Genomic DNA, 25,051 nt, shown 5'->3' with positions numbered 1-25,051 from the left:
GTATTTAAGGTTATTGGAGATACACAACTAAGTAACAGGACACTGGAATAGCTATAGGAGAGGGGGGCCTAATCCATTACCCTACCTTGGACCCCATATGACCATAATCTGGCTGTAGCTGTAAATCTGACTGTATATGCCTCTTTGTTGACTTTGTGATATCTTTGCTGTTTAATATTGTATCCAAATTTGCGATAGCTTTCCTCTGAAGAAGCCAGTATTTTTTTTATTATTTCTCAGCTGCAATTATCATCTGCAGAGATCTCTGAGCTCAGAAAAACAAAATATGTCAATGTATCCACTTCTTCTCACGTATTTGCAAAGATTTGATTAGGCTAGATGACAAAATCTAATGTTTTTATGTTGATCAGCCAGCCAAATTTTGCCCTTTCTGATTTCATCTCCACCAAAAGGCTCATCAACTTCTTCTCACTTTCAGCTGTCAGAGTAGTGTTACCAGCATATGTGATGCTGTAATATTTCTTCCAACAATTTTAATTCCATCATCTAATTCATCTTACCCAGCACTTTACATGGTATGTTCTCCATAGCAATTAGATAAATAGGGTGGCAATATACAGCATTATTGCACCTCTTTCTCAGTCTTGAAAGAAATTCTGTATTCAGTAATAAACTGTTGCCCTTTGTGCTGTATGCACGTTCCTCAGAAGGCATACAAGGTGATCTGTTATCCCCATTTCTCAAAGAACTTGACATAGTTTGTTATTGCCCAGAGATTTAAAGTAGTCAATAAAGCAGAAGTTAACTAACTTGTTTTCTGTGTTATTCAACACGTCAGTAATTTTATCTCTGGCCCCTCTTCCCCATCTGAAACCAGCTTGTACAGTGACCATTCTCAGGCATATGAAACAAGTACAATTATTTGTTAAGTTGAACATTCATTAGTATTCCTCTTTTTTGGATTGGAATAGAAAGTGACCTTTTCCAGCCAATGTCCATTGTTTTGCTTTTCATATTTATTGTCATATTATGGATAATACAACAATAGCATAATTTTGTGTGATTTTAAACAATTCAGCTTGATTTTATCACTTCCTGCAGCATTCTTATTTGCAATTTTTCTAATTTGACTTCATTCTGCATGATTTATAGATCCATAGATTGTTACTAGACTAACAATCTGGGGGCCTATCTAAGTTTAGCCAAATTTTCCGAAAAGAATAATGATAACTTGTATCCAAACAGAACATTGAGGGCCAGGCATTTATATCCTCCCTCTGTTCATAAGGGACATGAGTGCCAGAGCTGGTGTAAATTTCCTATTCTTCATCCACTGGTCCAGGTTTTGCTTAAACTGAGTAATAGACAAACTCACCTTCACATAGATGGGAAGTCTGTTTCATAGAAGGGACATTATCTGACATACATGTCTGTCTCTTCAGCATGTTTTAAGTCACAGACAAAAATTCAGTTCCCTAGACCTTGTATTTCTGGTACTTTTTGACTTACAAATATGTAGGAGGTTCATAAGTGTAGGCTTTGCAGATGATTTGTAAGCCAGGCAATCTGTAGGAGACTGAGTAGAGGAAAAGGGCTTTAAGACATTCTGCATAAGGCAGGTTTGTTACACCTTGTATTCTTTTTGAAAGGAACCTCTGTTGTTGCTCTAGTTTCTGCATATGCCCAGTCAGGTATGTACCAAAGGGAGCACTGTACACTATGATTGGTCTGATAAGTGCAGAGTACAATGGGATAATGACCTGTTTGGATCTAGATGCCATGGTCTTACATATAAGTTGTGCAACATAAAAGGATTTCTTCATCAGTGTGACCACGTGGTGGTCAAAGACAAGTCTACTGTCTGTGTGCATATCCAGATCCCCGGTCACTGGGCCAACTCTTAGGGGTGCATTATCAACATGATTATAAGCCAGGATGATTGACTTCTCAAAAGGTAGAATTATGCATTTCTTAGCATTGAGTTTAAGACCATGGTTTTGGCACCATTTGTTAGTCAAAGATAGACCTTCTTCAAGAATACTAGTGTGTGCAGGGGAGTCGATGATAACCCCCAGCTTGCAATCATCTGCAAACTTAGCCATCAACATTCAGCATTTGCTTTCTTTTCAGAGAAATAGATGCCAAAAAGGAGCAGGCCCAGTACCAAGCTCTGGGGGACCCCACTAGTGATTGGTCTGTTAGTGGAGATGGCCTCACTTACTTTGACCTTCTGGGTCTTATCAGGGAGCCAGTTGGCTGTCCAGTTGGTGATAAAAGGGTTTATACTGAAATTATTGAGCTTGTCAATAATTCTTGAGTGGAGCATTTTATAGAAAGCCTTAGCTAGGTCAAGGTTAGCTGTGTATACTGTTTTACCTTCATCTAGTCCTTTGGTGACCCTCTCAAAAAAAATCCATCAAATTAACAAAGCTGAACTGTGATGGATCCAGCTTTTACAGGCTACCTATGTCCTCATTTATCATGTCCATGATGATTCTTTCCATGGCCTTACACATGAGGCTGGAAAGACTTATGGGCCTGTAGTTACTCGGATCAGTGGTTGGACCTCCTTTGTGCAGGGGAATGACAGTATTCATATTCCATTCCTTAGGCACAAAACCTGACTGAAGGTTTCAGTTGAAAAGTGATTCAAGTGGACCAGAGAGGTCATGACTCATGCTATTTATTAAACATCCCTGGATGTTACCAGGGCCCATCAATGCAGTACCTTTGGCCTTGGAAAGTACATTGATGACCTCTTCCCTAGTAATGGCTGTGGGGATTGTGGTATGTGACATTTCCTTTGGATTATCAGGGTGAGTGGGGGAGAAATTTGAGCTGAACCTGTCAGCCAAAAGGTTGGCAATGACTTCTGGTTCAGCATGGGTGATGCCATTTACAATAAGTTCTGCACATTGTTGTGTATTTCCTCTAAGGTTATGGACATATCTATAGAAAGCTTTGTGGTTGCCCTTTTCCTGAGAAACTATTTTTTCTTCAACTTTAGTCTTAGAAGTATTAATTAACCCCCTTAGCTGCCTGGTTAGATTGGTCAGGTGGCTTATAGTATGTATGTATGGCTTTGTTTCTCCTTTGTTTGACCAAGATTTTTTTTCTTTTGTTGTATAACCGATTGATATTGTGATTCCACCAAGGTGGCTTACCTTTTGAGTTTGTCTTATTCCTAATACGAGTGGGCACAGCTTGGTCTATACAGCTATCAATATGGTTATACAGAGATCTTTGTAAATACCTCAGCATATGCTATGGTGTTTACTGGGTTTGGGGGTGCTTGAAATTTAGCCAAGGTGTCACTTAGTAGAGAGATGTTGGCCCTGGAATAATTCCTAAAGGTTTTTGGTTTCACTGGATCCCCGGATTTAAGTTTTATTTCAAGTAATACGCCTTATGCTTAGATCTGATAAGTGAAGACATTACACTGGGAGAGGAACATCACCCCTCCCCATGTTCATGAGTGCAAGGTCAAGCATGTTTGTACCTATGGTTGGAAAATGGACCAGTTGTTCCAGGATGTTGGTATTAACAAAGTTTAGTGCATTAGAAGTGATGTAGGTTTCCCAGTCTCTGGAGGGGTAGTTGAGATTCCCCATGAATATTGTATTGGGTTGAATGGTGAGGGACTCTAGCACATCAATATTTCTAATATGGGTTTCCTGGGACATGGAAGGAGATCTATAGGTTACAAGGATATAGAACAAAACCCTGTAAATGGTGAGTTGCACATGTATGAGTTCCAGTGGGTCATACACTTTAACTAGTCTGAGTGTGAGGTTGGTGTTAATTTAGACTAAAACTCCACCACCTTTAGTTCCCTCCTATGCAGCAGCTGGTCTAAAGGTGTGACAGGCATTATAACCTTGCATTGCTGGGGTACTCTCCAAAACTTTAAACTATGTCTGCATTACTACACAGGCATAAGCTCATATGCTACATAAGCTACATATGCTCCAGTGAGAGGAAGGCTTGCATGGAGTGAAGTTTCTTGTTAAGACTTCTAGCATTAAGCAGTACCACCTTCATATATTTTTCTTAGGTTCAGGTTGTCTAACTCTAGATCATACAACATACCATTGTATGTATTAGTGATGCCAGAGGCCTTCTGACATATTTATTTTTGTTGTATTCATGTCAGCAGTGTCCTGATCAAGTAGTGACCATCTGCAGGCACTGCCCAGGTAAAACAGTTTTTATGTGTATTCCTGTTACCTCCTCTTAACATCTCCTGCTTCTGCATTCTAGAAGAGATCCCTTGTCTTTTCCAATCTATTATTATTTCACTTATTTGCAGTACACATTTAAATATACTTCTTTATCTCTTCCTGCTGTTCTCTGAAAGCCTTGAACATATTTACAGTATATCAGTTGTCCTTTGCTCTCCTTCTTTTATTGTCATTTCTAAAGCCTCTGCAGAGGGATATTTTCCTTCATCTATTTGGCAGACTTTTACTGCCACCTCCTCTGCAGTATCACAAACCTCTGCCCATAGATCTTTTGGCACTCTGTACACTAGGACTAATCCCTTAAATCAGTTTTTCCCTTCCATAACACTTTCATATGAAATATTATAGACTTTTTATCTAGTTGGGGTGGATGAATTTCATTTTTTTTCTGTTTAGCTTTGAGACAACACACTTATGGTTCAAGCCACTATTTGCTCTTGACCTTGGTTTTGCTGACTGTACAGAGTTCTTCCATCTTTCTGACTGCAAAGTATATAGGTGTTCTGGTTTTGATATTGACAATCTGGTGAAATCCATGTAAAAAGTCATCTCTATTTCCTATGACTAGTGAATTACTTTGGCTAAATTGTACTAGCATATATTCTTCATTTTTTACAAAAAGGACAAACTTGCACATTATTCCATTTTTTATTTTTTTGCACCTAAATGAGCATCCCAACCTCTTATGGTGAATGCAATGTCTTTTCTTGGTGTTATATCCAGAAGTAGCCACAGATACTCATAAAACTGGTCATATTATGTGTCTTAACATCTGAATTTGGAGCATAAACTTCTGTCACAAAAATAGGATGCAATGAGATAATTCTATTAATGTTTGTTGTACCTGAATGTGGATTTTGACACCCTTTTATTAACCAGGAAGCCTACTTCATTTATTTTGTAAGATCCAGAGTAGATGATCTGATTACAATTTGATGTTAAATGGCAGATTCCAATCAATTTTGGTTAACAAATTCCCAAGATGTTGACATTTAGTCTTGCCAAGTCATCTTTATCCACATCAAATTTCCCTTGGTTCACAATTTTTGTAGTCTAATTTTAATGCTTTATGTAGCATTAAACTTTCTTTTCATCTCTGAGTATCTCAGCAAGTGGGTGTCATTGTGGCTTTAATCCCTCGGCATCATGAGTCTTATTACTACTCATACTTTCACCCTCCTTGTCCCTAGTGATATGATAGACACCTTCAAACCTGAGGGTCTCCTCTTCTAGCATAATTTTGACATGTCTGTGATTGCTTTTGACCACAGATTGTCTTGGGAAAAAACTGTGGATTGCAGTTACCTTTTCCCATGGACTCCATTAAGGCTTATCTCCCTAACATGATTTGCCCATCGTGGAGGCACTTTAGGTATAGCTCATAGCTTCACTGAGGCACACAGAGAAATATAAAATGAGTATCCAAATAACCAAACTCATGGTCCAAAAGTCCTATTTAGACTGAAAATGTCAATTTAAGACTGTTGTTTATTCTGCATTTATCAGTTAGACAAAAACTAGTATAACATATAACTAGTTTTTTGTTAAAATATGTTTTTTTGGAAGCTTTATCACTGGAGAATTTAAAAACAAAATAAGTCACAGAGCAAGAAGTATTAGTAACCTCTTTTCACTGAAAGGATGATGACTCCCACCTCACATTAACCTGACTCATAACTAAGGAATTATGTTCCTGTACTTTAGTGATTAGTATAATCTCTGTAGCAGAATGCAGTTTTTATTATTTGTATTAATATATGGCATTATATAACTTTGTGTGTAGCTTTTCTCTCTGGGCCTCTGATGAAAAGTGTTTTTTTGTCCAGTCAGACTTCACCAGACAACAAACGAAAATGAAATCTATAATAAATGTATTCCTTAAACATTTCTCTCTATGTCTTGGTATTAGAAACAGATTTTATTGGTCAGTTTACTTCTTTTCTAGGATTGCCAAAATTCATGTTTACTGAACTCAGATTATCAAAAGTAGGCCATTTTATGTATAAAGTAATAGTCATTTTTAGGATTATTATAATTTTCTATAGCTACTTGTACAGTTTTATTTCTTGATGAATAGGCCAAATTTGGGTTTCTTACACACCATGTTCAAGATTAGGCACATTTTTTCCCTTTGTTTTCCCTTTGTTTTGTCACTATCTTATGTCTGGGTAAACAGTGTATTAAACATGACATAGTCCCGCTACTGGGTTCCATTTTCCTTTTCTATTGCTGGAAGAGGCTGGACTAAACATTTCCACCTTTGACAAACTCCTTTAACATAGATTGTGTCTATAAATCTCACACAAGCCATGAGTCTTTAAATAACCATCTTTTACACTAAGATGGCAATTCTTACTCATCTCAAGACTTGCCCCCGGATTCAGCAAGCCCTGCATGGTGTGCAGGACTAGTGCAGGAGCTCCAGCAAGCAATATGTTTGCCGTGCAATCCAGGAATAAGCTGTAGGGATGTGCACGAGCGCTCCTGCACTAGTCTTGCACTGGCTCAGCTCCTGTATGCAAATTACCCTATTTTCAGGTGATATCCATGCAAATGAGGTGAATTTGTGATCCAGGAAGCTGGAAGCTGGCCGTGCAGAGCTAGTGTAATCTGTAGAAATGTACTCGGTTAGTAACCGAATACATTTCTGCAAATTACAAAATGGAGCCATGACACCTCCAAATAAAGGGTGGATATTATGTAGAAAGCATGCTAATGGCCAAATATATGGCCATTGGCATGGAAAACAGTTACAAAAATAAAAAAAAATTACTTTTATTTTTTTTTAGCCAATCTCAGCTGTTTAAGCATAGGGCAAACGAGATCGGGCGAAAATAAATAAATAAATAAATAAAATAAGCATTCTAAGCAAAATCACTATTTTGCCATTATACTCAATGGCAGCAGAAGACAGCATGGCCAGTGAATAGTGGCTGCTAAGGGGGAGGCTCAGTGTGGGACCTGTAACTATACATCAGCAGGCAATCTTATGCAAAGGAGGGGAATGATACTGAATCCCAAATTTCCTCTGCATGCTAGTCAGCACCCAACAGTGTAAGAGCAGAAATAGCTTGGTGCAAGCCTAGGAGTTAGCTGACATCATAGGGGTGTGTGTCAGGCATACTGTAAGTGGACTGGAGCCCTGTGGCTCAGGTTTGCCCTTAGTTTACCAAAGCTAAGCAAGGGTGTGTGTCTGCGGCTGCCTAGCACTCTTTACATTGCCTAAGCGGGTGTGCACGCCACACACTGGGTTTTAAAGGAAAAAAAAAAGTAAACCAGAAAATAGCAGATCTGTGCACATTTGAGCACTGTATTTGCATGGTGCATCCCCGGGCTTAAACAGGAAGGCAGTGGGAAGGGAAAACAGCAGTAGGGAGGTAATCTAGGAGAACTAGCATAGCTGTCAGGTGAAATGTATCAGAATCAGCCAATTACACAGGCTGCAGACCAGCCCAGCCCAGAACACTACTATAAACTATGCAAACACCTTTCCCTCTGGTTTTTCCCACATACTCTAGACCACCAGTGCATATAATTGGGGGAATTTTAACAAACAAAAACAACAAAATGATAGGGGCTGCAATAGCTATCATACATCAACATGTGGAAGAGGCTAAGGGTGGTGAGGATGAGAATGTTGTTGACTAACCCACAGTGAGGAGACGGAGAAAAGTATACAGACCCAGGGTAACCTACCAGGGGCTACATGAGCTGGAGATAGTGGAGTGCTATAGGGTGGACAGGCACCTCCTACAGCAAATTGTTGGCCACACCTCACACATAGAACTAACAGAGGAGAACCCATCCCAGTGGATACCAAGGTATGTGTAGGCCTAAGAATACTAGCTACAGGTACCTTCCAAAGCCCAACTGAGGATATCATGGGGATCTCACAGGCATCAGCATCCAGGGTACTCCACCAGTTCCTGGATGCCATGTCAGGACATGCTGGTGAGCACGTATATTTCCCCAACACCCGTGAGGCGTTGGCCAGCAATATGCATCTCTTCCACCAAATAGCAGAATAAATACCCTGAGGTAGTGGGTGTTATAGACTGCATGCACATATGCATCAAAGCACCACCTGGTGAGCGGGGTAGGTTCTACATCAACCGCAAGGGCTTCCCCTCCATCAACTGCCAAGTTGTGTGCAATGCCCAGGGCATTATAATGAATATGTGTGCTGGCTGCCCTGGAAGCTATCATGATTCCCACATCTGGCATCTGATGCATCTATACCAGAAATTTGCCAGTGGGGACATCCCTTACAGTCACCTAGTGAGGGATGCTGGTTACGCACTGGAGCCATGGCTGATGATACCCATCAGAAATGCACACACACTAGGCTATACTAGAAAGGCTCACCCAGACTCTATTACACTTTGCTGTGAGGGAAAGTTTAGTTTGCTATTTTTATTTGTTGTATTTTGTATTACTTTATTGCCTTTTTCTATTTTGAATACTGTGATTTGTTTTCTTTACCTTGTGTTTTACTTGTATTCTGCTTTTAACTCCATATTAAAACTTGAAAAGAGACCACAGCTCTGTCTCTTGTGAGTCAGACAGAAATCTGAACAGATCAATTAAGGACTCACACATAAGACAGAACAGGTCAGTTAAGGTTAATCATCTGTGAACTCAGGGGGTGGAGCTAGGAACTAAACCTTCTATTTAAGAGGTAAAATAAAACATTTCAGAGCTTTACTAGAAAGGCTCACCCAGACTCTGATACACTTTGCTGTGAGGGAAAGGTTAGTTTGCTTTTTTATTTGTTGTATTTTGTATTACTTTATTGCCTTTTTCTATTTTGAATGCTGTGATTTGTTTTCTTTACCTTGTGTTTTACTTGTATTCTGCTTTTAACTGCATATTAAAACTTGAAAAGAGACCACAGCTCTGTCTCTTGTGAGTCAGGCAGAAATCAGAACAGATCAATTAAGGACTCACACATAAGATAGAACAGGTAAGTTAAGGTTAATCATCTGTGAACTGAGGGGGTGGAGCTAGGAACTAAACCTTTTGTTTAAGGGGTAAAATAAAACATTTCAGAGCTTTACTAGAAAGGCTTACCCAGACTCTGCTACACTTTGGTGTGAGGGAAAGGTTAGTTTGCTGTTTTATTTGTTGTATTTTGTATTACTTTATTGCCTTTTTCTATTTTGAATACTGTGATTTGTTTTCTTTACCTTGTGTTTTACTTGTATTCTGCTTTTAACTGCATATTAAAACTTGAAAACAGGCCACGGCTCTGTCTCTTGTGAGTTAGGCAGAAAATTTTTCCCCACTCTCCCACCCAGTTACTGTTGTGTTCTTAAACACCACTGTCTTTCTATTTGCCTGCCCCTTATGTTAATTTGACCATATATCTCATTTCCTCTCTGCTGTTACTGGCTTGTGTGAGTAAGCACAAAATTATCATCTGATGAAATCACTCCCCTTCAACTATTTAAATTCATTGGCCATCCTACTGTATTCCGTAGTACCAGAATACAAAAGTAACTGTCCCTTTCAATCTATCTTGCTGTTTTAAAAATAGTGACGCTCCACTAAAACTTAACTTTTTAGACAGGTAAAACTTAAGTTACCTACATTCACATCTAATTCCTCTAGTGCACACTGCAGTGTTTAGGATAAACCATTTTTTTTTCATCTTACCTTTAAGCATCCCTGTGACTAGCACTTGCTCTAAAACCTGCTGGAAAGCACTAGGAAGCCTTAAACTGATACAAGCACTCAATTCTCCTTGTTAATAAGGATAAATTAATCTTAGGCACTAAACAGCTTATAATTGCAAAGTACCTTGGTAAGATAAGGGAAAACAGCTCTTGTACTTTACACAAAAAGCACCAAACCAGACATGTCCAAGGGTCAGCTTCCGGTGAATTCTCCTGTCCACCTGGTGAATCTAGGCATACTGGGTAATGCAGCAATTGCCTCATGTACACAGACAACTCTCTCCTCCTACCACCCAACACTACAACCTGTGAGAGATGCACTTACATAGGCAAACTGGAAGCAAAGCTCTCTCCACCCAAGTTTGTGCTAAACAGTCAAGAGGAGAAGGTTAACACCCACACTACATCTCAAGCAACACATTGCCCTTCTAAACACACACCAACACCCTCACATAGCAACACTAAACCCTCATATGCGAAGGCCCTTAACAGTAACCTGCCCAAGCAACAAGGACCTTTGAAGGTGAAACAGAAACACCAATCACAACCAAAGTGTCACATAGCTCACAACACCAGTGTGCCACCCAACAACAGCCCCTAAGGCAAGACAACATACCCAACACTTTAGTCATATGTGACTCTATAGTCAGACACACTGATGTCCCACTCACCAGGCTGAACAAGGAGAAAATTGCAGTCAGCTGTCTGTCGGGTGCAAGGATCCGCCACATAACGCATGCACTCAAGTCACTCCACAACAAATACAAATACAAATCTGTCATTGTCCATGTTGGAGTGAATGATTTGAGACGTACCTCCCTGGACTACATGAAAAGAGACATGGAAGAGCTCTTGGATCATGTGACCCAGGCAGGTATGACCCTAGCCCTGAGTAGCATCCTGCCTTCGCCCAGAATGATACCACAGTATAAGGACAAAATAATTGACTTCAGCAATTGGCTAAGCTTCTGGTGTCATTCAAAGGGAATCCAGTATCTGTCTGCCTGGGACAACATGATCGACAGACCACAATGCTTTGCCAGAGATGGTCTGCACCTGTCGTCCCTGGGATTCAGGTTACTGGCTAAGGCTCTTGCCACCCCTCTAGTCCTTTTTTTGGACAAAGTTCAAAGGATAAAACCACAACTGTAACAGGTACAAGCATGCAAAATCTGAAGGTAATGCTACTCAATGCTAGAAGTCTAAACCTCAAAATGCACTCTCTCGAGGTACTCCTAAAAATGAAGAACATCGATATCTGTGCAGTAACTGAGACCTGGTTGAAGGCACCAGAGAGCACCTCTGCAATACCAGGCTACAACTCTTACCACACTTTTCGGACACCAAACCAGGACTGAAACACTAAAGGTGGAGGAGTGTCCATATTCACCAAGGATATTCACACCACCAGGCTAGTTGCCCAACACAATGCATCTGAAATTCTCCAGGTGCGACTAACACTAGGTAAAACTGCAATCCAAATTGTAGCTTGATACAGATCCCCCACCATGCCCCAAGATTCTCACTACACCTTTCTAAACATACTGGAAAATATTAAGATACAACCAAACATCCTAATACTGGGTGATTACAACTACCCTGCCATTAACTGGGATAACTACTCATGTACCAACACCTTTGCCCAACGGTTCTTGGAATTCATAAATTCCAATGCCCTGGATCAACTAATCTATAGTCCCACCAGGGGCTCCAATATCCTAGATCTGGTCATTACTAACATGGAAAATCAATGCTCCACACCTATGGTTACCCCCTCGTTGGTCAGGTCTGACCATAAGCTAATCACCCTTGACATCCACATCCCTCCCCCACCCCCATTAAGGAAACCTCCATAAAAAACTTTTCCAAAGCCAACTTCCTGTTACTCAAGTCAGAAGTGACAAACTTCATGACACCCATGCAGACAGAAACTGAAAGTTCGACTGCGGAATCCTGCATTAAGGCACTGTACGAGCACATCCACTTGTGCATGAATCATGCCATCCCAAATAGAACCAAGATACTCTCCTCCAAAAAAGAAAGCCAGTCTGGCGGTCCCCTACCATAAACAAACTTTACAACAAAAGGAAGAAACTGTTGCAGAAAAGAAGAAAATCCCAGGATGCAAAAAATTCCCTTACCGTCATCAGTAAGAAGCTGTGATCCCTCATAAAATTGTCCAAAGTTAGTTACGAAAATAAAATTGCCAAAGATTCCAAAGACAACCACAAGGCATTCTATAGCTATGTCAAGAATCTAAATGGCAATGCTCAGATCTGCTCTGAGGTACAACAGAATGGTATTAAATATACTTATCCCAAGGATATTGCCAGTATCCTGGCAGATCGATTCAGTGCTGACTTCACCCTCTCTCACCCCCTAAAGGGCCTATCTCAATACTGAAAGATTGCCAAATTCTGGTAATACCGGCCACACAGGTAAAAAACATACTCTCCAAAGCTAAGATACAGCATCCATGGGATCAAACAACATTCCAGGCTGTGTACTACATGAACTACAAAATGAACTGGCACCTCACCTAAGTGTCATGTTTAGTCATAGCCTCATCTCAGGCTTCGTGCCCACTGAGTGGCACACAGCTACAGTTATCCCACTCCACAAGGGGGGACTCCACCTTGGATCCTGAGAACTACCATCCCATCAGTCTGATGAGCCTAATCTGCAAGGCCATTGAACATATTATAATGGAACTTATAAACAAAGACATTGGCAACCTTCAAACTGTGGACCCCTCCTAGTTTGAGTTCATGAAGGGCCGATCTTGTCTCCTGAACCAGATTAACTTCTTTGAATCAGTCTCCAGAGCCATGGACAAGGGTAAGGTGGTCCACACAGCCTATCTGGACCTAGACAAGACCTTCAACTCCATCCCCCACTCTGGAATCATAGATAAACTTACTAAGCTGGGCATTAATCCATACATCACTCGATGGGTTGCCAACTGGCTTACTGACAGAACCCACACTGTAAAAGTAGCCAACTCCAAATCCAGCTCCAGACAAGTGAAAAGTGGAGTACCTCAGGGTTCAGTCCTGGGACTGCTCTTGTTTGGCATCTACTTCTCTGAAGTACAGGCCAACACTAAGGGACTCTGGCTAACAAAGTTCACAGATGATTGCAAACTGGGAGCCATTATTGAATCCCCAAATTATGTGGATATTGTACAAAAGGGCCTTACAGAAACAGTTGCTTGGTGCCAGAGCCATGGGCTCAAGCTCAATGCCAAGAAATGTATAGTTATCCCCTTTGGGAAAAAAACATGTACCTGTGAATTACCACATAGGTGGCAGTACACTAAACACCGAAAGTGTGATAAGAGACTTAGGGACACAGGTGGACAGTGGTCTCACCTTTGATAACCATATCGTCACAACAGCCAGGAAATCCTTCTATGTGTCACACCTCATCACTAAGGGCTTTTCATCCAGAAAAAAGGAGGTCATTGTCCCACTGTACTCATCCCTCATTAGACCCATTATAGAATACAATGCCCCATTTGGTATGTACCTCTCAAGACATATGCAACAACTGGAAAGGCCACAGAAATACCTCACTAAAAGAATCACAGGCCTAAAGCACATGACCTATGCTGACTGTCTAAAAAAACTCCAGCTATACTCTGTCGCATATCGTCTACTCAGAGGCAATTTCTGCTTAACATATAAGACCATGTCAAACCCAGAGCTGTTGGGCATGCTACACTTAAAGAAATCCCAGTCCCTCAGAGCCATATGATCTAGGGATCTAAACCTTGGCATCACAATGAGCAAAACATGCTGGAGGGATAGGTTCCTGACACAGAGACTCCCAGACTCTGGAATAGACTGCCCATACATGTCAAGCAGAGTGCCTTTTTGGCTGTCTTCAAAAAGAACCTTGACAATTGGATGGGAGATAGGAAATTCACCCTGAGGATCATGTCAGTCACCCTGCTAGACAGTGGTCCAGGTAAGTAAATATTGTGGGAAGAACTAGCCAGGGAATTGCTATGGCTAGGCTTGTATACGCCCTAGAGCCGATAGCCTAGTAACAGCCTATGAACCTATGAATCTATGAACACACGTGAACAAGAACTTCATAATGAAGCACACACACAGACCAGAGTTGTAATAGAGCGTGTGTTTGGGATGCTCAAGTCATAGTTCCGGTGCCTGGACACATCCAGTGGAGCCTTGCAGTACTCCCCAACTACATGTACTCAAATTGTCATTGTATGTGACATGCTACACAATATAATCCTGTGGAAACAGCTGCAGCAGGAACAGCATGGGGCAGGGCCACACAGCCCCCCACCATTGCCAAGGCCTGCACAGGCACAGAGTGACTCAAAGGAGGAACAACCTGAGCCTGCCCCAGTAGGCAGAAGGAGGCATGCTCAGTATGCCCTGGCCTTGGTAAAGAGGCAATGCATAGCACATACACTGACACAGGAGGGAGCCAGGGAATTACACCACTCTCTGACTCGCACATACAATAAAAGGGATGACAAACATGACACTACCTGTGCTCAACCATGTATAAGAAGTGTACTATGTGCATCTGACATAGGCAGCCCTCCAGCACCATCCTCAATACTGGCACACCCACAAGGTAAGTCACTCTCCTTACCAACTTCCGAATGGAATAGTATGTGTTGTTACATGTATCTATGGTATGCATGTGAGCATGTAAGGGAATTGGGTGGCTGAATGGGATGGCAACAGATAGTAGACACCTATAGTGGCACCATGAGAACTGTAACAAATACTGGTGTCACCATAGTAGCCAGTACTACACATGGCAACAAAACCCACTGCAGGAAATGTGCTGGGCCATATGTGTGTCCATATGACACACACATGCCAGTCAGGGAGGTTCACACACCCAACAGTCTCAGCCAGCAGGACAAGTGTAGACATACACAAACAAAGGCTGTGCTAAGGCCTCTGCATGATGGTTATGGGTAATCCCCCCTAGGCCTACACAGACAGACTACAGCAGGTCAGGCAGTGGGATGTTAGTTCTAAGGGGTAGGAAGTCAGAAACTGATATGTAGGTCAATCAATCCTAAGAGCTGTAGTACAGTGATATGCCTCTAGTCAGCATGATAGGTTAGAATACAGAATAAAATGGAGTACCTGACATACCTGTACAGTCATAGCAAATGTGTACAAGTGTCAGGTGTGCCCCCACAAATCCTATGTAGAAATGTAAAAACTGTTAGTTGTGCCACCCCAATCCTGTGTAGAAATTTAGAAACAGGTGTGCCCCCCCAATCCTATGTAGAAAAGTAGAAACAGTCAGATGTTCTCCACCCCCAATCCTATGTAGAAATGTAGTAACAGTCTGGTGTGTCCTCCCCCAATCTGATGTAGACACATTGTAACAGTCAGGTGGGCCCCCCAATCCTAAGTAGAAATGTAATAACAGTCAGGTGTGCCCCTCAATCCTATGTAGAAATGTAGAAACAGTCAGGTGTGCACCCACCCCAATCCTGTGCAGAAATGTAGAAACAGTCAGGTTGCCTCCACAATCCTGTGTAGAAATTTAGAAATAGTCAGGTGTGCCCCCCAATCCTATGTAGAAATGTAGAAGCAGTCAGGTGTGCCCCCTCCCCCAATCCTGCATAGAAATGTAGAAACAGTCAGGCCTGCCCCCCCAATCCTATGTAGAAATGTAGAAACAGTCAGCTGTGCCCCCCAATCCTAAGTAGAAATGTAGTAACAGTCAGGTGTGCTCCCCCAATCCTATGTAGAAATGTAATAACAGTCAGGTGTGCCGCCCCTCCAATCTGAGGTAGACATGTAGTAACATGTATGTGTAGGTATAATACCAGTGGAGCACAGATGACCTGAGGTGGCCAAGGTAGCAGCATAGATTGTAGCATTTGCACAATATGCAGGTATGCATGTGTTGGGTTGGTGTGTGTTTCATATTGTGTGAGAGTGGTCAGTATGTATGCATGTTGAGGTTTGACCTGGTGGCCATTGCCCACTACTGCCGATGACAGGGCCAAGTCCTCACAACTGCAGTGCCAAAGACAATGCTCCCCAGTATAACACATGCTAGCAGTAAGCCATTGTAAATGTATGGTGGTAATATGTGTCACCATCTGAAAGATGGACATGGCATAACTGTTGTGCTAGATATACAAGCAGTACACAGGGAAATGTACCCATGACATACAGTATATAATGTGTAACTGTGAAATGGACACACCCTTGGAATTGTACATGCAGGTATGCCTCACATTATCTGGGCTTGTAGTAGGGAATACCGATGTTGTCTGGCCGAACACTTGCAGATCACAAAGGTGATAGGACTGATGTATTGGGAAACGACTGATGTCCCTGCACAAGCCAGCATAACTGGAATGCCCCATGCATATCTGTGAGTCAGATACAAGTAGTGTCCATAGCACACATGCACCCAACTCACCCAAACACCACCCACGGGTACCTCTCTGGTCATATCCCTTCTGTTGGGAATGGGTACAATATGACCTCCACCTGTGTATGGCAATAGCGAAAGATGTCCCATGCAGGTGTGTCCCTAGCTGTAAGCAGCACCTTGCCAGCATCCACACCACCAGTTCAATACTGATAGAAAGTATTGGCATGAACACCTAGCACACCTTCCCTGTCACCCCAGGGGAATATAATGTATGACAGTCTGGGACTGCAGGACTGACAGAATGCAATGGCCTGCTACAGCTGGCCTGCATCACCACCAAATGGCCTACAGGCCTCTGCCAAAGGCCTGCATCTCACCCGTACTGCCAATGTATGTTATGTCATGAACACCCAAATAACAACATAACGCACTCCACATCAGCCATATGCAAGGCCATGTGGACAAACCACAGTAACATGTCCACCATGTCCCACTGCATGAACTGTGGAACAACACAAAAACACAGCTGTGATGAGGTGATAACTATAGGGAAAGTATCAGAGAATGTATGCATAATGTATGGAAGAGGATATAATAATGGGGGGTGGGAGCATGGTAGCATGGAATGTGCAAAGTCCAACAAACAGCCATGTGCACATACTATCCCTGGCATCAAGCATAAAAATGAGTGGCTACAAACCTGCCCATACACCACAATAGGAGTAATGTTCTGACTTATGACCCCTGCCTCTGGGTAACCTGTGTGAATCTGTACAGCTGTGAGGTATTGCCACAGCAAGATAAGGCCATACTGTCACATTGATGGATTTACAAGTATAAGATCCTCTACCATCACTATACCAAGGTGATGAACTGGATACACAGACCCAGCAGTAAGTGTCTGCAGCACCCCCTCCAGAATGGCATAACTTGCCATGACTATGTAGGCATTTGAACACAATACTGGACGCAGCTGCATTCACCCTGTGTTTCCCAGGACATCACTGCGAGCAAAAATGTCCACCTGACAGTACTTGAGGACATAAAACATCACAGTGTATAACAGTACACATGTCTGAATATCTCTGCTAACACCAGTACCATGTAGCAGAAGCAGTACAGACACACTCACCTACAGTACACACTATCCCTTGCACAGTTTGACCCCATATTGCCAACTGATCTACAGATATCCTGCAGAAACAGTTTGCAAGCTGTAGGTGCAGAACACAAAGGTCTGCACTGGAGTACAAACTACCTGGAATGGATACACACATGCAATACAGAAGGACATACTGGGCATGCTCACACACTTAAACAAATGAGGCCCATGTCTGCCAACAACAGTGGACCCTACATATCTAACAGTTTCAGATGTTAGTGCATACACTCCTCCGTATGCACCAGTCATTCTTTGCACACACATTGGATAGGAATACACACATATATCAAAGGACAACACACTATAATATGCCAAAAGTACACATACACAGATGTGCGGAAGAGAGTGACAGTGACAAACAGCCTTCCATCATGAGGCCTGTCCCACCCAGCACACACCCAAATGGCTACAACCACATGATGTGTAAATGTCACTCACTGTAGAAATTAGCCACTGGTATCTCTCAGCATTAAAGACTCTGTGGTGCAAGTGCTAGCTGTGCAACATGACTGTACAAGGCAGCACTCATCTAGCAGTTGTATACATGTACCTGTGGAATATAAACCTGCGTTTGCCAGAGTGTGGTGTGCCCACCTCTAGATGAATGGGTTATGGCCCATGCACACACAGACTGCCCTCTCCATAGCCCTACTGTGCCTGCTGATGTCATGCAGTTTGAAATAAACCTTTGGGAAAGGAGTAGCCTAGTAATCTCCATAGCATGTCCTATAACTGCGTAATGCTGTAGTGTGATAAACTAATTAAGTAGGAGTTCTAATCCCAGACATAGCAACTGTGTGTGAGCGTGTGTCTCTGTCTGTGTAGGGACCAATGCTTTTTAGGCTAGTCACACTCACTACATTACAAATGCCCTACTTTGGCATGGCTGCTGATGTCATTCAGTTTGCAATACTTCTTTGGGAAAAGAATAGTCCAGTAATCTCTGTGGCGCGTCCTATAACTGTGTAATGCTGTAGTGTGATAAACAAGTTAGGTAGGAGTTGTAATCCCAGACATGGCAATTGCATGTGTGTTTGTGTGTTTGTGTCTCTGTCTGTGTAGGGAGCAATGCAGTTTAGGCTAGTCACACTCACTACATTACAAATGCCCTATCTTGGCAAGGCTGCTGATGTCATTCAATTTGAAATACACCTTTGGGAAAGGAATATCCCAGTAATCTCTGTGACGCATCCTATAACTGTGTAATGCTGTAGTGTGATAAACTGTTTGTTTGTGTCTCTGTCTGTGTAGGAAGCAATGCTTTTTAGGCTAGTCACACTCACTACATTCCAAATACCCTACTTTGGCAAGGCTGCTGATGTCATTCACTGTGAAATACACCTTTCAGAAAGGAGTAGCCCAGTAATCACCGTGGCATGTCTTATAACTGCATAATGCTGTATTGTAATAAACTAGTTAGGTAGGAGTTCTAATCCCAGACATGGCAACTGTGTGTGTGTGTGTGTTTGTGCCTATGTCTGTGTAGGGAGCAATGCTTTTTTAGGCTAGTAACACTCACTACATTCCAAATGCCCTACTTTGGCAAGGCTGCTGATGTCATTCACTGTGAAATACACCTTTCGGAAAGGAGTAGCCCAGTAATCACCGTGGCATGTCTTATAAATGCATAATGCTGTAGTGTAATAAACTAGTTAGGTAGCCGTTCTAATCCCAGACATGGCAACTGTGTGTACGTGTGTGTGTGTGTGTGTGTGTGTGTGTGTGTGTGTGTGTGTGTGTGTGTGTGTGTGTGTCTCTCTCTTTGTAGGGAGCAATACTTTTCAGGCTAGTCACACTCAATACATTTCAAATACCCTACTTTGGCAAGGTTAATGATGTCATTCACTGTGAAATTCACCTTTGGGAAAGGAGTAGCGCAGTAATCTCTGTGATGTGTCCTATAACTGTGTAATGCTGTAGTGTGATAAACTAGATGGCTAGGAGTTCTAATCCCAGACATGGCAAGTGTGTGTGTCTCTGTGTAGGGAGCAGTGCTTTTTTAGGCTAGTCACACTCACTACAATTCAAATGCCCTATTTTGGTAAGCCTGCTGATGTCATTCACTGTGAAATACACCTTTGGGAAAGGAATACCCAGTAATCTCCGTGGTGCATCCTATAACAGCGTAATGCTGTAGTGTGATATCGTACTTTGGTAGGGGTTCTATTCCCACACGTGGTAAGTGTGGATGTTTGTGTGTGTGTTTCTTTGTGTAGTGTGCAATACTTTTGAGGCCATTCACAGTCACTACAACCTCCATTGACCTATTTTGGCAAGCCTGCTGATGTCATTCCCAGTGAAATACACCTTTGGGGAAGGAGTACTCCAGTAATCTCCATGGTGCATCCTATAACTGCGTAATGCTGTAGTGTAATAAACTAATTAGGTAGGAGTTATAATACCAGACATGGCAAGTGTGTGTTTGTGTGTGTGTGTGTGTGTGGGGGGGCTCTGTGTTTGTCATTTGTATCCTTTGTGGAGGTGGCTGTGAGTGTGTAACAACTAGACTCACTGTTGAGTGGGTTTTGCAAATTTCTTATATGGTGGCCCTATTATATGTCACAATGTCCACATTACAAGGAAAACAGATGTGACATAACCAAGAGGCTGGAGTGCCAATCCATACTCCTACATGTGACATCAAGGCCTGGTGAACAAAGTTAGCAACCCTTGTATTACCCACAGAACATTCTCAACCCATGTCTCATACACAAACACACTTGCCTAGGCAACAACCACTATGTTGGTAGTACCCTGCATATTGCCCACAGATAGTAACCATGGTGTGACTGCAGTGGACTGCAGAGGGCATGGCACCCTGTCCATCAATACAATAGGCACGTACATGCAGACAGTGCGCCTTCACTTTGTTCCCCACTGGATGCCTGCAACACCTGTGGTGCCATCTAATGTGACCCACAAAGGACATGCCATGCCTTCAACACATGCCCTGTATGGACAGATTCCACTGACACCAGGGAATACCTGTATCATGCTATCACTGTAGGTGCAGGGTCAACCTGCTGTCCATTACCAGTTCCCATCACATGAGGCCAGGACTGGTACATCTGATGATAACAATCTGTGTACACAACATTGGCCAGACACTCCAGGTACAGTTCTACATGTCACTATACATGCATGTGGGACATGTGCACATCCCAGACAGTGTCCATGTCATGGACTAAAGAACACATACATGGTAAGCATTGCACAACAACGACCACACACAATAGTTACTCAGGTACTGGATGGTGAATACAATACCCACCTGTGTAGGCCAGCCCAGACACTACACCCCCTGAGCCACACTGCAGACCATTGTCATGTGGCCTGATGCCAAGGTATACCCTTCACCTAGCCTTGTATACTCTTCTGGTGCAGTCAACCACTATACACCAATGAAGCAATGCATGCATGTCAGTACTGGCACCCTGTGTCTGCGTGTGTGGTGTATGATACTTTTGACCACATTCACACTCACTACAACTCCCATTGGCATACTGAAGCATGCTGTCTGATGTCAGACACCTTCACATACCCTTTGCCCATATAACCTCCGGATAACCCCTGTGGTGAATGTGATACCTGTACATTACTGTATTGTGGCAAACTAGTTAGGAAGTGTATTCCTGACCCTGCCAAATGTGTCAATGTGTGTGAGTCCCTGAGAGAGTGTGGCTGTGTTGACACTGACACCTGTTCATGTGGACAGGCACATGCCCTACACCTAATGTATCGCTACCATATCACTGTTGCAGATGTCATCTACCATCACATATATGTTTGGACAGCTCTTCAACATGTAAGCTATGTGGTGTACGCAATAACTGCATAGACATGTGATAGCAATACATAGCCAGGGGTTTGAAACCCTTTACTGGTAGATGGATGACACAAACATGCTTAGGTTTTACTCTCCCACCCCCTCCCTGATTTACTTTGTCTCTGTCTGTCTCTCTCACTCCCTCTTTGGTGGATGTGGAGAACTACACCTATTTTGCTTAGGCAGCAGCTTGTGTTTTGTAAGTGATGCTCATGATCAGCTGAAGGCCACTGCACAAATTGCAGCCCTCCTCTAGCTGATTGCATGTGGAACAGCTGTGGTAATATTCCCATATCCCATTGCATGGAAACACACTCCAATATCTAGGAACATCATGTTGGTGTTGGGCCTTTTCATTCACTGTGAGCAGGACCTAGATCTGATGTTTGGCAAACAGCATCACAGATGGATTTGGGATTTACCTCTAACAACATACACTGTGGAAACAGGCCAGCACACAGGAGGGGGATGCACCTGACATGACTACAGAATGTAAGTGTTGCTATTCTGCACTTGGAATAATGCCGGTTTAACAGGGTGTGTATGGATATGGCTGGTCTACGTGTTTTAATACCTGTCATGACAGTGCTATGTTTTTGAGGAAACCCCCATCTGTAGGGTCATCTGCAGACGGGGCAGTTTGTGGAGCCTTTTGTTTTTTGTATTACTCACAGAACACTTATCTGAGAACTGCAGAAGCATAGCATGAGGATTGCAGCCAGTACATGGTGACAGCCATGAGAGTTACTGACTTCATATCCCTCATAGGCCATATGTCACAACAAACCCTGGTACGACAGTAAATGTATGAGGTTATCACAGCAACATGCCAATATTGGGGCAGTGTTTGTAGCTCCAGCCACAAGTCTGTCAACCTTTGTACATATGTCCTACAGTAAGAGGTGCATATGTCCTGTACACCATTATTTATTGACATCATACCTGATACTAAGCCAGTCAGATATCAGACTGCTAAACCTGTTATGTATAGTAGGGGTTGTTTCTGAGGACATAGCTTGGCCATTCTGTGGTTGTGTGTACAGTACTGGGGTCTGTGTACCTAGGGTGATTGTCGACAGTATGTGTATTGCACATATGTACCTTGGGCTGTGCACAGACTGTGGTAGATGCCATTGTTGTCAGTCCTGTTCTATCTGATGTTACATACTGCTCCAGTGTATGGTACCCTATTGGGTCACATGTCCCATATCACAGACAGCCATCGGACCACACAGTTCCATGACCCAGTGTATGTAAGGTCAGTGTGTGAGTGGCACATATGAGGATGGTGTTTATCAGACAGTCATTATAGTATCATATTAAGCATGTATACCATATGTGGCTGTGGCTGTGTTTACATTGGTTGTGGGTATGCACTTTCACACAGGTGTCTGTTACTCCGTGCTGTGACATGTGTGTAGAGCCCACTATAATCACAGGGACATGTGTAGTCCCCCATACAAAATGTAGTCTAGTGTTGTGGCAGTCTGCCTGTAGTTGGCACAGTGCTTTGTGACATGCCTAGCAGCCTAGTGTAATTACCCAGTGTGCTATGTCCAGTTATTTGCAAGACATACTGCTGCCAGGCCACCATAACTGTTGTATATTTCTGACAAAGCAGTGGGATTCTGTACAGATGTATGTCACTAACTACTGGGTAGCATGTGGCCATGTGACCCCTGCACCACCAGGTATTATGTGTTAGGACAGACTGGCTTGTGTGCATGCATAAACTGTGTGAGCATATGTAATCCAGTATTTATGTGATATACTCATGTACATGGCTATTAACATCCACATTGGGAGGCGTGGTCCTCATGTCTCACATGAAGGGGATATGTGTATACCTCTGGACTGACCACAGAGTGCCAGACTGTCCACATATATTGGTCATATCTCTGCTGTAGTCCACAAGATCATTACTGTGCTAGCAGTAGTATTTTACTATGATGTCCTTAAGATGTCTGTCAGTAGCCAATGGCACACATGTTAAAAGCAGATGTGACATCCCACACACAACATGTCTGTTAAGACAACCTCTATTACAGTAGCAACAGTCTACATATATACCAGCAATGCATACATGACATTCCCTTGCACTAAGAGGTTGGGACTGTTGGGGCTGAGGTAGGACTCCACTCCATGTTCTGGACATATGGTGAACATATATGTATATATATTTATCCATATATCTATATAGATATATACACATATACATATCGACATATATAGATGGATATATATATATATATATATATATATGTACACACACACATATATATATATATATATATATATATATATATATATATATATATATATATATATATATATATATATACATACATATAAACACTCAAATATATACATATATACAGCAATATATGTCTACACATATACATATATAGATACATGTGCACATATACTTATGGATATCTACATATATATCGACAGTAATAGGTATATCTGAATAGATATGTATGGACATATAGTTATAGATATCTACATATATATCTACATAAATAGGTATATCTGTACACATAGGATGTGCATATATATATATATATATATATATATATATATATATATATATATATATAGCAACAACAGTCCCAAAGGATGGAAGACCACAAAATCAGTCCAAGGCAGCGTTACAAGATTTCACAAGACAGCTTGGCAAAAAACGCTACTCACACTGTCCAAAACAAAGTAGCGAAATGTTGCAGAAATCCCAATAATTCATAGAACAAATACCAGGAACTGTTCAAATAAAATAGCCACGAATTTATTAAAACACAATATATATATATATAGATATATATATAGTGAGTGACTGTTTTTTGAATTATAACGTCTGATGAAGCAAAGTTTTTCTTTGTGAAAGCGCTTACGTTTTGTGTTTTAATAAATTCGTGGCTATTTTATTTGAACAGTTCCTGGTATTTGTTCTATGAATTATTGGGATTTCTGCAACATTTCGCTACTTTGTTTTGGACAGTGTGAGTAGCGTTTTTTGCCAAGCTGTCTTGTGAAATCTTGTAACGCTGCCCTGGACTGATTTTGTGGTCTTCCATCCTTTGGGACTGTTGTTGCTATTAATTTTCCTGTCTTTTGGGCTTGGTTTGGTGATATATATATATATATATATATATATATATATATATATATATATATATATATATATATATATATATATATATATATATATATATATATACAAAGAGATCTACACATGGCCATATATATGATGCACTATACAAATGTGTAGACGGACATATGTATGAATATACATGTGTATGTACATGTAGACATATATCAACATATGTATATGTATATGTATATATCCATATTCCTGTCATGTGTAAACATCACAGTTGTGTATACCTTCCCAGATGCATCTCACCGTATGTATCTGATATGTGTACATTATGATATAACAACATATGTGATGCAACAGTAATATCAATAACAAGTACTGCACAATTGTGGAAGTAAAGGCAATTGTTCAATACTAATCAATATGTGTATTGACAGATATATTGGAAAAACAGCAGCTGTCTTCACAGGGGTCATGGAGTAGTGGTTAACTGTTGTGACTATAGTGTACAGGGTCCTGGGTGCAAGAGTTGTTTATTTTGTTGCTGGGCAGAACAAGGGGTGTCAGATACAGAGTGGTTAAGGCAGTTTTGAGCAGCTTTAAGCACGTTTGCGTGGGTTTGCACAAAGCTAAGAGGTGCTAAGCTACTGATAAATGTATGGGCACTTACGTCGTGTAGGCTTCCCTTACCAGTGT

The sequence above is a fragment of the Protopterus annectens genome, chromosome 5.part0 (genome assembly GCF_019279795.1).
Source record: "Protopterus annectens isolate FY-2018-M chromosome 5.part0, PAN1.0, whole genome shotgun sequence".
Taxonomy (NCBI): domain Eukaryota; kingdom Metazoa; phylum Chordata; order Ceratodontiformes; family Protopteridae; genus Protopterus; species Protopterus annectens.
This window is presented reverse-complemented; position numbering follows the sequence as displayed.